The sequence below is a fragment of the Camelina sativa genome, chromosome 9 (genome assembly GCF_030686135.1).
Source record: "Camelina sativa cultivar CO46 ecotype springtype chromosome 9, ASM3068613v1".
Taxonomy (NCBI): Eukaryota; Viridiplantae; Streptophyta; class Magnoliopsida; order Brassicales; family Brassicaceae; genus Camelina; species Camelina sativa.
The window spans coordinates 7,599,587-7,612,350 of record NC_141888.1 but is presented as its reverse complement, the minus strand read 5'-3'; positions in this window follow the sequence as shown (position 1 = coordinate 7,612,350).

Genomic DNA, 12,764 nt, shown 5'->3' with positions numbered 1-12,764 from the left:
TAGATATTTTATGGTAAAATACACAACTCTACAATAAACCGACACAACTGTATGATTCTTAAAAACAAATATAATCAATTATTTAATGAAAAGGTCCTCCTTTTATATTGAAATGACGAATCAGAATCATTGTTTTTCTTCTAATGGTTGAAATTTTATCTAGAAAAGAATACCAATTAAAACGATTCATTTCACGTTTAGTACAATTAAAACGTCCAACACCAACGAAAAATATACAAGATAACCAGATATGGACTTTGTAGTAATGTTAATGCAGCATTCAAATGCTGATGTATGCAATCCATATAAGCTGCTTTTAAATATATAGTAGGCATCTTTATAGCATATTCAAAAAGTCAATTCAAAAAAAACTCAATATATATAATCCATCTAAACTCTTGAAAAAAAACTCTAAGTATTTTCATTAAATTTTTTTATTTAAAATTAACTAAAAGCTGTAAATTAACCAAAAATCTTTTGTAAAATCAAGAATTGGAAGAATATCTTTACTTTTAAAAGAATGAATGCTAGAGAATAATTTAGAAAGCTGTAAAAACTGTAGGGATTGAAATTTTATATTTTTTTGTGTCATGAAAAAAAAGTGAAAACAGTTTAAACAGACAAATATATATAGATTTCCAAAACACAAATATTCAAATAAACACAACTCTACAATGAACATTTACATTTACAAAAAACAAAAAAAAACTATTACAATGAACAATCACAACTTTTCATAAAACACACAATTGAAATTTTTTACAGTTTTAAAAAAAAAAAAAATTAAAAGGTACAATTGAAGAAACAGAACTTTTGGTGCCATTTATTCATATTCCTATTATATATAGATTTGTATAAACTTCTGACATATAATTTCTACTATCCATAAACCAAAAAATTTCATATCATATACCAAATACCAAAAAAAGTTTTATTCCAGCAATACAAATTAATCTGTTAATTAAAGAGCATATCCTTTCCATATGTTATGTCTTTGTTTCTTCTTTTTTTATTGTGTGCAAATGTTACTGTCTTTTTTTTTTTTTGTGCACAAATATTAGTGTGTTTCTTTTTTACATTTTTTCATTAATAAAAGAGTTTACCAAATAGGCTTCCAACCTGTGAACTAATAGTGGATGCGAAAACTTTTGAGATGTTTCGCAACAATGGTGTGTCTCGACCACTTTGCTCCCAATGTGGGTCACGTTACATATTCCTGATTTTCTTGAAAATCGACTGCCAAATTTTACTTTAGATATTTATTGCTCTGATAACTGTCGTGAGCAGTATGATATACGTTGTCTTTGAATTTGCTGTTGAAACGATCAGACCTTTTTAAAAAAAAAATAGAAAAATAAACAATAAATATATAAATATAGTATATTATAAATAAACTATAACTAGTGGTCTCATATCCACTAGCCACCTAACCACAATCACAAACATCACCGCAATAACCAAACTCAATTACCAACAAATATCCAATAATATAACCAATAAATATAACATCAACAATAACCAATAATCAAATAACAGGAAACATAGAACCATCAACCCGTCAATGTTCTAATGACCCAACTCTAGCAACCTAGCAATGCCAGACAACATCAAAACAAGTCCTTAGAACATCCTCCTCTTTATTGCCTTGAATCCACGATCACACTTTGCATTTACCTGCACCACAAACACAAATAGAGATGCATTAGTATTTGATAAACACTCAGTGAGGCAATACTACCATCTACTGGGCTATACACACAAGCAAAACGATCTCTACATGCCACCATTAACAATAAATAAAACAAACCAGGCAATATACAAGCCATGCAACATCCATCGTAGCTGAAAGAAGGGTGTCGACCGACACCAGATGTCCGACACTCCCAAAAAACCTAGTTTGTGTCGACCGACACATCCACATTGTGTCGATCGACACTCGCCAAAGTCTCGAGCCGTCCTCGCGTTGCTGTCGACCGACACCCCAACAGGTGTCGACCGACACCGATGCCGAGCACCGATTTCCTTCGATCAAAAACTCCGAATCTCACCTCCAATCTTCTCCAATCCGCTCCATGCATTCCCAGAAGCCAAAACCCAGCCATAGCAGCGACGAAATACCATAGAGAACTCAAAGAAACAACCACATAAGCACCAAATAACAGAAAAACTAGAGATCTTAGCTTAGATAAGCCATGGTCATGCACTTCCCTCTTTGCAGGAAGTTTCTGACCAACAATGGACGAATCCACACTCCCACCGACTTCCCACATGTTCCTAGCCTTGAATACTCACTCCCACAGCAAGATCTCACCCATAAAACCTTGAAATCTCACAAAAACTCCCAAAAACTCAAGAACAATATTTTCTCCTCTTTCTCTTTGTTTTCAGCAGCTGGACAACCACAAAACACGACATAGGTCGTTCCCCCACTTAAATATCACGGTTTAATGGTTCTCCTCAAACCAAACCGACCAAAAAATTGATAATTAAATCGAACCGGTCGAACCAGAAAACAACCAGTGTCGATCGACACCTCCTGTGGTGTTGATTGACACCCTCACCAAACTACCAAAAATGGTTTGCGGGTGTTACAATTCTCCCCACCAATCTAGATTTGTCCTCGAATCTCGATTAACCATCAGCCAAGGACTCCCGTGCAACCGTCTCCTCGGCCCGCACTCCTCCAACCGATCTACAGAAGGTCACCTCTAGGCGATAGACTCACGCTCCAGGCGTCATTTGCTCTCGACTTTTGGACTTTCCTTTACTCACAGGCCTAAACCTTGAGTTTTTATTGGCTCCTCATCAGACCTAAGTCTGCATGCCATAATATTGGCTCCTCATTGGGCCTAAACCCGCATGCCGTAATATATAAGGAAAATCCAAACTCGTCTCTCGGGTTGCCACCCTACAGCGCGCCCCTGGATCGTCATCCGAAGTCGATATACCAACCATATTCCCAAGCCACAAAGTCTCTGAATATGGCAGTACTAGGAGAACCTAAGTCGTCCAAGAGCCGCGAGCAAACAATTCTAAACACGTCTAAGTCCTATCCCTATCAAGGTTTCCTTCCTATGGCTCGCATAAAATATCTCAATGTCCTACCAACCACATATCCCCTCACTGGAATACCTCATGACCACACAAAGATCATATACATGCCACAAGGGCCGCCACAAAGGCCAAACAGATGTCCTAAAGAGGACCGCCACCAAGGCCAAAGAAATGTCCTAAACAGGACCGCCACCAAGGCCAAACAAATGTCCTAAACAGGACCGCCACCAAGGCCAAACAAATGTCCTAAACAAGACCGCCACCAAGGCCAAACAAATATCCTAAACAGGACCGCCACCAAGGCCACTCGTCCTGAAGGACCATCACAAAGACCATCTGTCCCGAAGGACCGCCTAAACAGGCACTCTGGCTAAACAGCCCGCCGCAAAGGCCACACAATTGGCTAAACAGCCCGCCACAAAGGCCACACAATGGCTAAACAGCCCGCCACAAAGGCCATACAATGTCTAAAAAGACTGCCACACACAGGCACACTGACTGGAAAGTCCACCACTAAGGCCCACAAGCCCCTCCAAGGCTCTTCACCGGTAAAATGGACAAATTCTAACTCTCGTAAAACTTTCCATATTTAGCACTTCCCTTTTTTGGAAACTTTCCACATTTGGAAACCTCTATTTCAGGAAACTTTCCTCCAAAACTCCGCCTCACGGAAACTTTGTACACCGAGTACCACCTCATCTTGTTACTGAGTCGCACAACCAACCACCCCAAGCGATCGAGTAACAAGAGAGATGAGCTGGAATACTCCTGTAACGCCCATGTCCCGAAATAAATGGAAAAATTTGTGTGTATGTCGGGAATTGGAGTGAAGCCGGTTTAATTTAGTTGGTTTATTAAGTTGGTTTAGTAACTTGATTGAGTTATTAATTAAATTAAAACTGGTTTAATTAATTCTTGGTTTAGCTAAATTGTGGTTTAATCGAATTAAACCAAGGAAACCCTATCGTTCCCTTTAAAAAATGGTCTAGGCCTATTTTTCTTCTCCTCTCGGGGGGACGTTGGTCGCAGTGCCGTGCTTACAGGCAAGAGGAAAGGGTATTTGCCCTCAGCCACCAAAAATTAAAAATTTGTTAGGCCACATTTTTTTCTCTCTAGGCTTATGTATTTTAATTTATAAGATAAATGTGTATGTAAAGTGGGTTTTTTTTAGAAGCCAATGACAATATTAATAAATCTAATACATAAAGAAATTTCTACACATGACAATTATTCAGATGTTGATGGGAATGATATATATTATGAACTGAAAGTTCTACAAAAGGTTTTACGAAAAATACTACAAGAGATCTATTGTAAGTGTTAAATTTTCTGAAAACAATGGAAAGTTGTTATTCTAATTCTTGGATCGCTTATCGGATATTGTTAACGGTTCCTGTCTATGTTGCCTCTGTAGAAAAATATTTATCAAAGTTGAAATTGATAAAGTCTTATCTTCGATCAACTATGTCACAAGAAAGGTTAATTGTATTGGCTATCATATCTATAGAGAGAATTGGTTCGAAAGCTTGATTATGTGAGTTTGGTGAATGATTTTTCAGGAAAAAAGGATAGAAAAATTGTTCCTTATAATTTTTTTTTCTTTACTGTTGTTGTTTTTAAAACAATATTTTTTATTTTAATATTTCTAATAACAAAAGCCACATTTTTTTTACCCGTCCTAAGCCACAATTCGCCTTAGCACGGCACTGGTTGGTCGATGGTCGCCACCAGAGAGATGAAGGAAAGAGAAGCTCGATGGTGGTAAGAGGAAGAGAGGAGATGAGTTCGGTTTTGGGGTTAGAGAAAGAGCTAAACTATGGGTCATGAGAGGAGAGAGGGGCGAGGTGGTGTTGGCGTGTGATGAAGAGAGGATCGAGACTGGACCCTCGTTGCGTACAGCTTGTGCCGTCGTGTGTAACGTTTTCACCGGAGAGCAAACCGGTGATGCCGAGAAAGGTAAATGGCTTAGCTCGATTGTGTTGCCGTTGTGGTTTGTTACGTTGTTCGTGTTGGTTGTCGCCGTTTGTGAACCACGAGACTCTCGTTGTGAACAACCTGTGTCTTCGCGTGTCACGTCTTCATCAGAGGGCAAACAATTGTTGTTGACAAGGTATCGGCTACCCCTTAACTCTCGTGTATGTTGTTGTGTTATGTGAGTCGCTGATTTGTGAGTTTGGTGGTCATGGGAGAGGATCGTATTTTATTGGTTGCGTGGATTTGTTTATTGGATTGATCTTTAGAATCGATTATTAAAGTGATTATGTAATCGTAAGAGAGAAAGTGTTTTGTCATGATTGTTCTAGTTGCGATCACCGTTGTTGTTGTGGCTGGCTCGTGTTTGTAATAGTCAGTGTATGTAATGGCTTACGTTGATCAATGTTTGGGTAAAGAGATAAAAGGCGTAGAGCCTGGTTTGGTGGTGATGTAAGGAGGAGAGGGATGAGCCGTGTATATCAGTATATGCATACATGTAAGCATCTCCTTCTCCATGGAGTTGTTTGTGTTCGTGTTGTCTTCTGACTCAAGAGGAGGAGAAGCAACGTGAGTCCTAGAGCAAGGGATGTTGTTATCAAAAAGGAGAGAGAGACGCGATGGAGACATGGCGGATATGAGAGAGAGAGAGACGCGGCGGAGGTGGGGAAGCCTCTTGTGGGTCTGGATAGTCATGTTATGCCTGTGTAAAGCTTCTCTAGTGATGGGAGAACAGAGCAGAGTGAACAGAACTGAAGAGGAGAAAGAAAGTGAAAGAAGGTTGGAGATAAAGGCAGAGTGGAGTAGCCGACTTTGTAGGCTCGCCAGAGCCGGATCTTATATGGGTTCGGAAATGTGATTATACTGGCGTGATCTACATCAAGCCAAGAGTCCACAGCATCCGAAATAGCTTCATTCGGAGTTGATCTTGAGGAGTTATGTTCGTTACTTCCTGGACAAGTAATTCGCTGAAACTGTGAAATCTGGGCTAAGTATGAACCTTAGAAACTGTTCCGAGATAGCGCTTTCTAGGCGGAATTTGGCGGTTCAAAACTAGTCTGATCGTGACGAAATTTGGTAGAGAGACTCGTGATAGTCCAGGCTTCATATCCAACGGTGGAACTTCGATTTCAACGGTTAGTTTATGAATTATTCGAGTGTTTATATAAGCTTTTGTATGGATTGAATTGTGTTAAGTTGTGTTGTTGGTTGAACCAACCAGCTCGGTTCGAGCTAGAACCTCCGTAAGCTTATGGAGCAAGGTCATGGTGGTTGTAGAACCAAGTTACAGCTCAGGAGTTCCAGGTTAAAGCTAAGACGGTGAATCGATGGATTCGTCGGAGAAGTGTTTCCGTGGCTGGACGGAATAAAGTATTCCAGCCCACCTCTCTTGTTACTCGGTCGCTAGGGGTGGTTGGTTGTGCGACTCAGTAACTAGATGAGGTGGTGTTTGGGATACATGCTTAAGTGGTTTGTTCGGGTGGATCACGAAGTGGCCAGTTGGAGGAGTAATCAGAGTCTATAACTGTTAAATGCTTGTTGAGCTGAAGTACGTTTGTATGATTACTATTAGTAGCTGGAGAGTATGAAATAGTTTGTTTTAGCTAGTATTTGTGGAACTTTTTGTAAGAATCGGTTAACGCCGGTTGTCTTATCGGAATTATGGTGTTTGGATGAGAATGTTTTCCCGTGTGTCCGGTGTAAGGATTGGGAATCAGGGTGCGGTTGTTTCAACTCCATTCCCGCTCCAGCCACGGATTACAGATGGGACCAGGCTAGACAAGTTCAAGTCGCGGCTTGCTTCTCATACCACTTCTTAAACCTTGCCTTCATCTTCGCCTCAGGCTCCCAAGTCTGCTCCTCAACACCATCACAGTCCCATAGGACTCTCATCAAAGGAATCTTCTTCTTCCGAAGTTCCTTGGTCCTCCTTTCAAGAACCCTCACTGGTCTTGCCTCCAAAGTCATGTTAGGCTGAAGATCCTCAGGAATCTTAGCCAACACCCTCTCTCCCTCATGGAGACACTTCCGCAACATAGACACATGGAAAACCTTATGGAAGGCATGCATAACATCAGGTAACTCCAGTCTATATGCCACTGGTCCAACTCGCTCAATCACTCTGAACGGATCCATATACCTCGGACTCAACTTAGTCTCAGTCAATGACCTGTTCGGATCCCACAACATGGCCATCTTGAGGTACACTCTGTCTCCTAACTGAAACTCAAGATCTCTCCTCCTCCTATCAACATAACTCCTCTGCCTATCCTGAGCCTCCTTCATGTTCAGCTTGAGAACCCGAATGTTCTCTGAGGTCTCTTGAACAAAATCTGCCTCGAAGATGCTCCTCTCCCCACTTGACTCCAGCATAATGGTGTACGACATGGTCTCCCATACAAAGCCTCATAAGGAGCCATCTTAATACTCGCCTGATAACTGTTGTTGTAAGAAAACTCTACTAGGTTCAGGTGATCTTCCCAATGGCCACCCCAATCCAACACACACATCCTCAGCAAATCCTCCAGCGTCTGGAGCGTCCTCTCAGACTGTCCATCTGTCTGGGGATGATAAGCTGTACTCATATGCACCTTAGTGCCCATCTCTGCCTGAAATGCCTTCCAGAACACCGAAGTGAACTTAGAATCTTGTCAGACACAATGCTCGCTGGTACCCCATGCAATCTGACTATCTCTCTCACATACTTCTTAGCCAAGACCACTGCTCCATCAGTCTTCTTAATGGCTAGAAAATGTGCTGACTTAGTCAACTGGTCCACAATGACCCAGATAGCATCAAACGTCTTGGACACTGGCAAACCCACCACGAAATCCATAGTAATCATATCCCACTTCCACTCAGGAATGGGTAAACTCTTCAGCAAACCGCCATGAACCTGATGCTCAGCCTTCACTAGCTGACACACATCACAACTCGAGACCCAACTAGCTACATCCTTCTTCATCCCCACCCAGTGATAGTACCTCTTGAGATCACGGTACATCTTAGTCGCTCCTGGATGAATAGAAAACGTGCTCGCATGAGCCTCTCTCAGGATCTCCTGTCTCAACTCCTCATCCTTGGGCACACAAACCCGACCGTGCACCAAGATAGTACCATTATCAGAGACCTGATACTCTGAATCCACATCCTTTGAGGCATTCACCAGCCCCAAATCCTTCTCCTGAGCCAACCGCACCCTACTCAGAAGATCTGCTCTATCAACTACTTCCAAACCCAATGGTTTCTGTGAAACAGCACACAAGCTCAAAGCACTGATCTCTCCTACCAGAGAATCCATCTCCTGCTCCTGAGCTGAGGCTACCCTCTTCCGACTCAGATCATCTACAACCGTGTTAGCCTTACCAGGGTGATAGGCTATCTCCACATCATAATCCGCCACAAGCTCCATCCACCGCCTCTGTCTCAAGTTCAACTCAGGCTGAGTGAATATATACTTCAGGCTCTTATGATCTGTAAACACCTATACCTTTGCACCATAAAGATATAATCTCCAAATCTTCAGGGCAAAAACTACAGCAGCCATCTCCAAATCATGAGTAGGATAGTTTCCCTCATGCTTCCGCAACTGCCGCGAAGCATAGGCAATCACCTTCCCATGCTGCATCAGCACACACCCCAAACCAACTCTAGATGCATCAGTATAAACCACATAGGGTTCTCCCTGCTCAGGCAAAGCCAACACTGGCGTAGTAGTCAACATCTCCTTAAGGCTTTCAAAGCCCTCCTCACACTCCTCTGACCACACAAAAGGAACATCATTTTCTGTCAACTTGGTCATAGGGTGTGCTCTACTTGCAAAACCCTGCACAAACCTCCTGTATTAACCTGCCAGACCAAGGAAAGTCTTGATCTCTATGGCATTCTGCAGTCTAGACCAATCCCTGATAGCCTTAATCTTCTCTGGATCTACATAAACCCCCTCTGCAGAGACAATGTGACCCAGAAAATCCATCTCACGCTGCCAGAAACTACACTTGCTCAACTTTGCAAACAACTTCTGCTCCCGCAGCTTCTCCAGAACTGCCCTCAAATGCACTGTATGCTCCTCAGGACTCTTAGAATATACCAGGATATCGTCGATGAAAATGATGATAGACACATCAAGAAACACCTGAAACAGGCTGTTCATCAATCTCATAAACGCTGTTGGCGCGTTAGTCAACCCGAAAGGCACTACCACAAACTCATAATGCCCATATCTTGTCCTTAAAGCAGTCTTTCTCACATCTGCCTCATCTATCGGTATATGATGGTAACCCGACGCCAGATCTACCTTAGAGAACCAAGTAGCACCCCTTAACTGATCCAACAATTCATCAATCCTGGGAACAGGGTACTTGTTCTTCATAGTAACCCGGTTCAAACTCCGATAATCAATACACAACCTGAAACTCCCATCCTTCTTCTTCACAAACAACACCGACGCTCCCCACGGTGATACACTACGACGGATGAATCCCTGACTCAACAAATCCTCTAGCTGCTTCTTCAGCTCTGCCATCTCTGCTGGAGCCATTCTGTAAGGAGCCTTGGATAACGGTGTCGTCCCCGGTTCCCGTTCAATGGCAAAAGGATCCGACCGAGATGGTGGTAATTCCTGCAAAGACTAAAACACATCCTCAAACTCCTCCACTACCGGAATCCCGCTAACCGTAGACTTCCCCACTAACTCTGGCATAGATATAATAACCAAATAAGCCTCAAGGCCCTTCTCCATCATCTTCCCAGCCTGAATGGATGGAATCACGAGACTCTCCGAAGTCGGTCTAATACCCTGAAAAACCAACTTCCCTCCTGGACACTCAAACTCCACTCTACCCCGATGGCAATCCAAATGCACCATATGCCGATGAAACCAATCCATCCCGAGAATAACATCATATAACTCCACTGGACTGATAAGCACATCCGCTGGCCATGACTCCCCTGCGATCTGAATATCAACTCCTCTAGCTCGTACAAGAACTCTTAGGAACTTGCCTCCCGCAACTCTGACAACTCATGTACGCTCTCCGGGATCCCCTCTGATTCTCGCACTCTCTACACACTCCAGAGTAATGAAGCTATGAGAACCTCCAAAATCAAACATAACATGGGTCTTAAACCCGCCCACCAACAAGGTCCCTACACAAACCTCATGTGTTGAGAACCTAACACTTTATCACATGAAAACATAAAATCTGAACCTACTAAAATTCACAAAGTTTAAGTATTAGAGATTATACATGTGATCGCCCCAGCACTGGTTCCACCAGTCTCTGCTGTCGTGTAAACCTGTGGCGCCTGCTCAATCCATGCCACCTGCTCACCTTCAGGCTGCACCTGCTGCAACGCTGCCACTGCTGCTAGCTGTAACTTGGGACAAAAGGGCCTGATGTGCCCTGTCTCCCTACAATGATAACATTCCCGAGGCCCTGCCATCGGAGCATTCCTCTTGGGACAACTAGAAACCTTGTGATCCTTTCTCCCACAACTGAAGCAACTCGCACCACTCGGCTTCTGCGTAGCCTCCCACCTCCTCTTGGTTCCCTGTTCAGGCCTACCGCCCCTGCTCGAACCACCCTGCTGCTGAGCCTTACAAGGCTGAACAGTTGGACCTACCGCCACTGACTGTGCCCGGATATCCTCCTCAATCTCTACTGCAGTCTCAACCAGCTCTGCACGCGTAGCATAACTCCGCCCTCTAGACTGAACTCTCAAATCATCACATAGAGCCCTCAAAAACCTCCTGATCCGAGCCTCCTCAGACTCCATAGCCGACCCCCATAACACAGAAGTCGACTGAACTCCAAGTCCAGCTCTCGCACTGACCGCGTCCCCTGAAATAACTGAAGGAACTGCACCTCCAACCGGTCCAATGCCTCTCTAGGAAAATACTTGCGGTTGAACTCCAAGACAAAGTCAGCCCAAGTCATCTCCCGCTGCACTCTCCTAGCAGCCACTGATCTCCACCACAACTCAGCATCACCACTCAAATGGTAGACCCCTATGTCCACCCAAAACTCTTGAGGACATCTCAGAGTATGGAAGTTACGTTCCACACTCGTCCTCCACGCATCCGCAACAGCAGGGTCTGTACCACCCAAAAACTTCTGAGTGAAAAGACCCCTCATCTCCTTGAGCATAGACAAATAACGTCCATGAACTCCTGCATCTGCAGCTACTGGCTGCCGCTCCTCCGCCACCACTGGTGGCACTACCTGAGCCTGAGCCGGTACCACTAGTGGTAACCGCTCCAACACATGTGCTAGCATAGCCGCAAAGTCAACACCAGGACTCCACCCGCTGGGACTCCCACACTCGGGACCCTAGCATCAACGGCCACTGGAGCATCAACACCGCCCCCTCCGGCCACACTCACTGAATCCCCCGGAACACCCTGCAACTCGCCAACACCCTCAGATATCACACTCTGGTCCTCGGTCTCACTAACCTCTGGGACTCTGCCCCTACCACGACCACGTCCGCGTCCATGACCACGACCAAGAACAGCACCATCTCTAGCCATCTGCACTACCAAGAACAGAAGACTAAGCAAACAATTTCTATTATAACACAGAACATAAATTCACCGTAGAATCACACAGTCGGCTCGAAGAGTATGTTCTAAGACTCCATGGCACACACAATTGACTAACTCACATAATTAATCAAGACATGCAATCCCAAACAACACAACAGAAACCTAGTGAACCCAAACTTAGACCCGTAAGGGCTCTAATACCAAAATGAAACGACTAGACCTTTTAAAAAAAATAGAATAATAAATAATAAATATATAAATATAATATATTATAAATAAACTATAACTAGTGGTCCCATATCCACTAGCCACCTAACCACAATCACAAACATCAGCAGAATAACCAAACTCAATATCCAATAATATATCCAATAAATATAACATCAACAATAACCAATAATCAAATAACAGGAAATATAGAACCAGCAACCTAGCAATGTTCTAATGACCCAACTCTAGCAACCTAGCAATGCCAGACAACATCCAGTCGAGTTCCTAGAACATCCTCCTCTTCATTGCCTTGATTCCACGATCACACTTTGCTTTTACCTGCACCACAAACACAAATTGAGATGCATGAGTATTTGATAAACACTCAGTGAGGCAATCCTCCCATCTACTGGGCTATACACACAAGCAATAAGATCTCTACATGCCACCATCAACAATCAATAAAACAAACCAGACAATATACAAGGCATGCAACATCCGTCATAGCTGAAAGAAGGGTATCGACCGACACTAGATGGTGTCGATTGATACTGACAATCTGGTGTTGACCGACACCATACTGGTGTCGACCGACACCATGCCCGACACTCCCGAAAACCCTAGTTTGTGTCGACCGACACCTCCACATGGTGTCCTCGCGTTGGTGTCGACCAACACCGATGCCGAGCACCGATTTCCTTCGATCAAGAACTCCGAATCTAGCCTCCAATCTTCTCCAATCCGCTCCATGCATTCCCAGAAGCCAAAACCCAGTCATAGCAGCGACGAAATACCATAGAGAACTCAAAGAAACAACCACATAAGCAACAAATCACAGAAAAACTAGATATCTTAGAGGGGGTATTGAACTTGTATTTGGTAGGATTTGATAGGATATTAATATTTTAGAGTTTTAAAAGATTTCATTTAGTTTTTAGGAGATTTGATTATTTTTAAAGTTTTTATATTTAAAAAACATGAA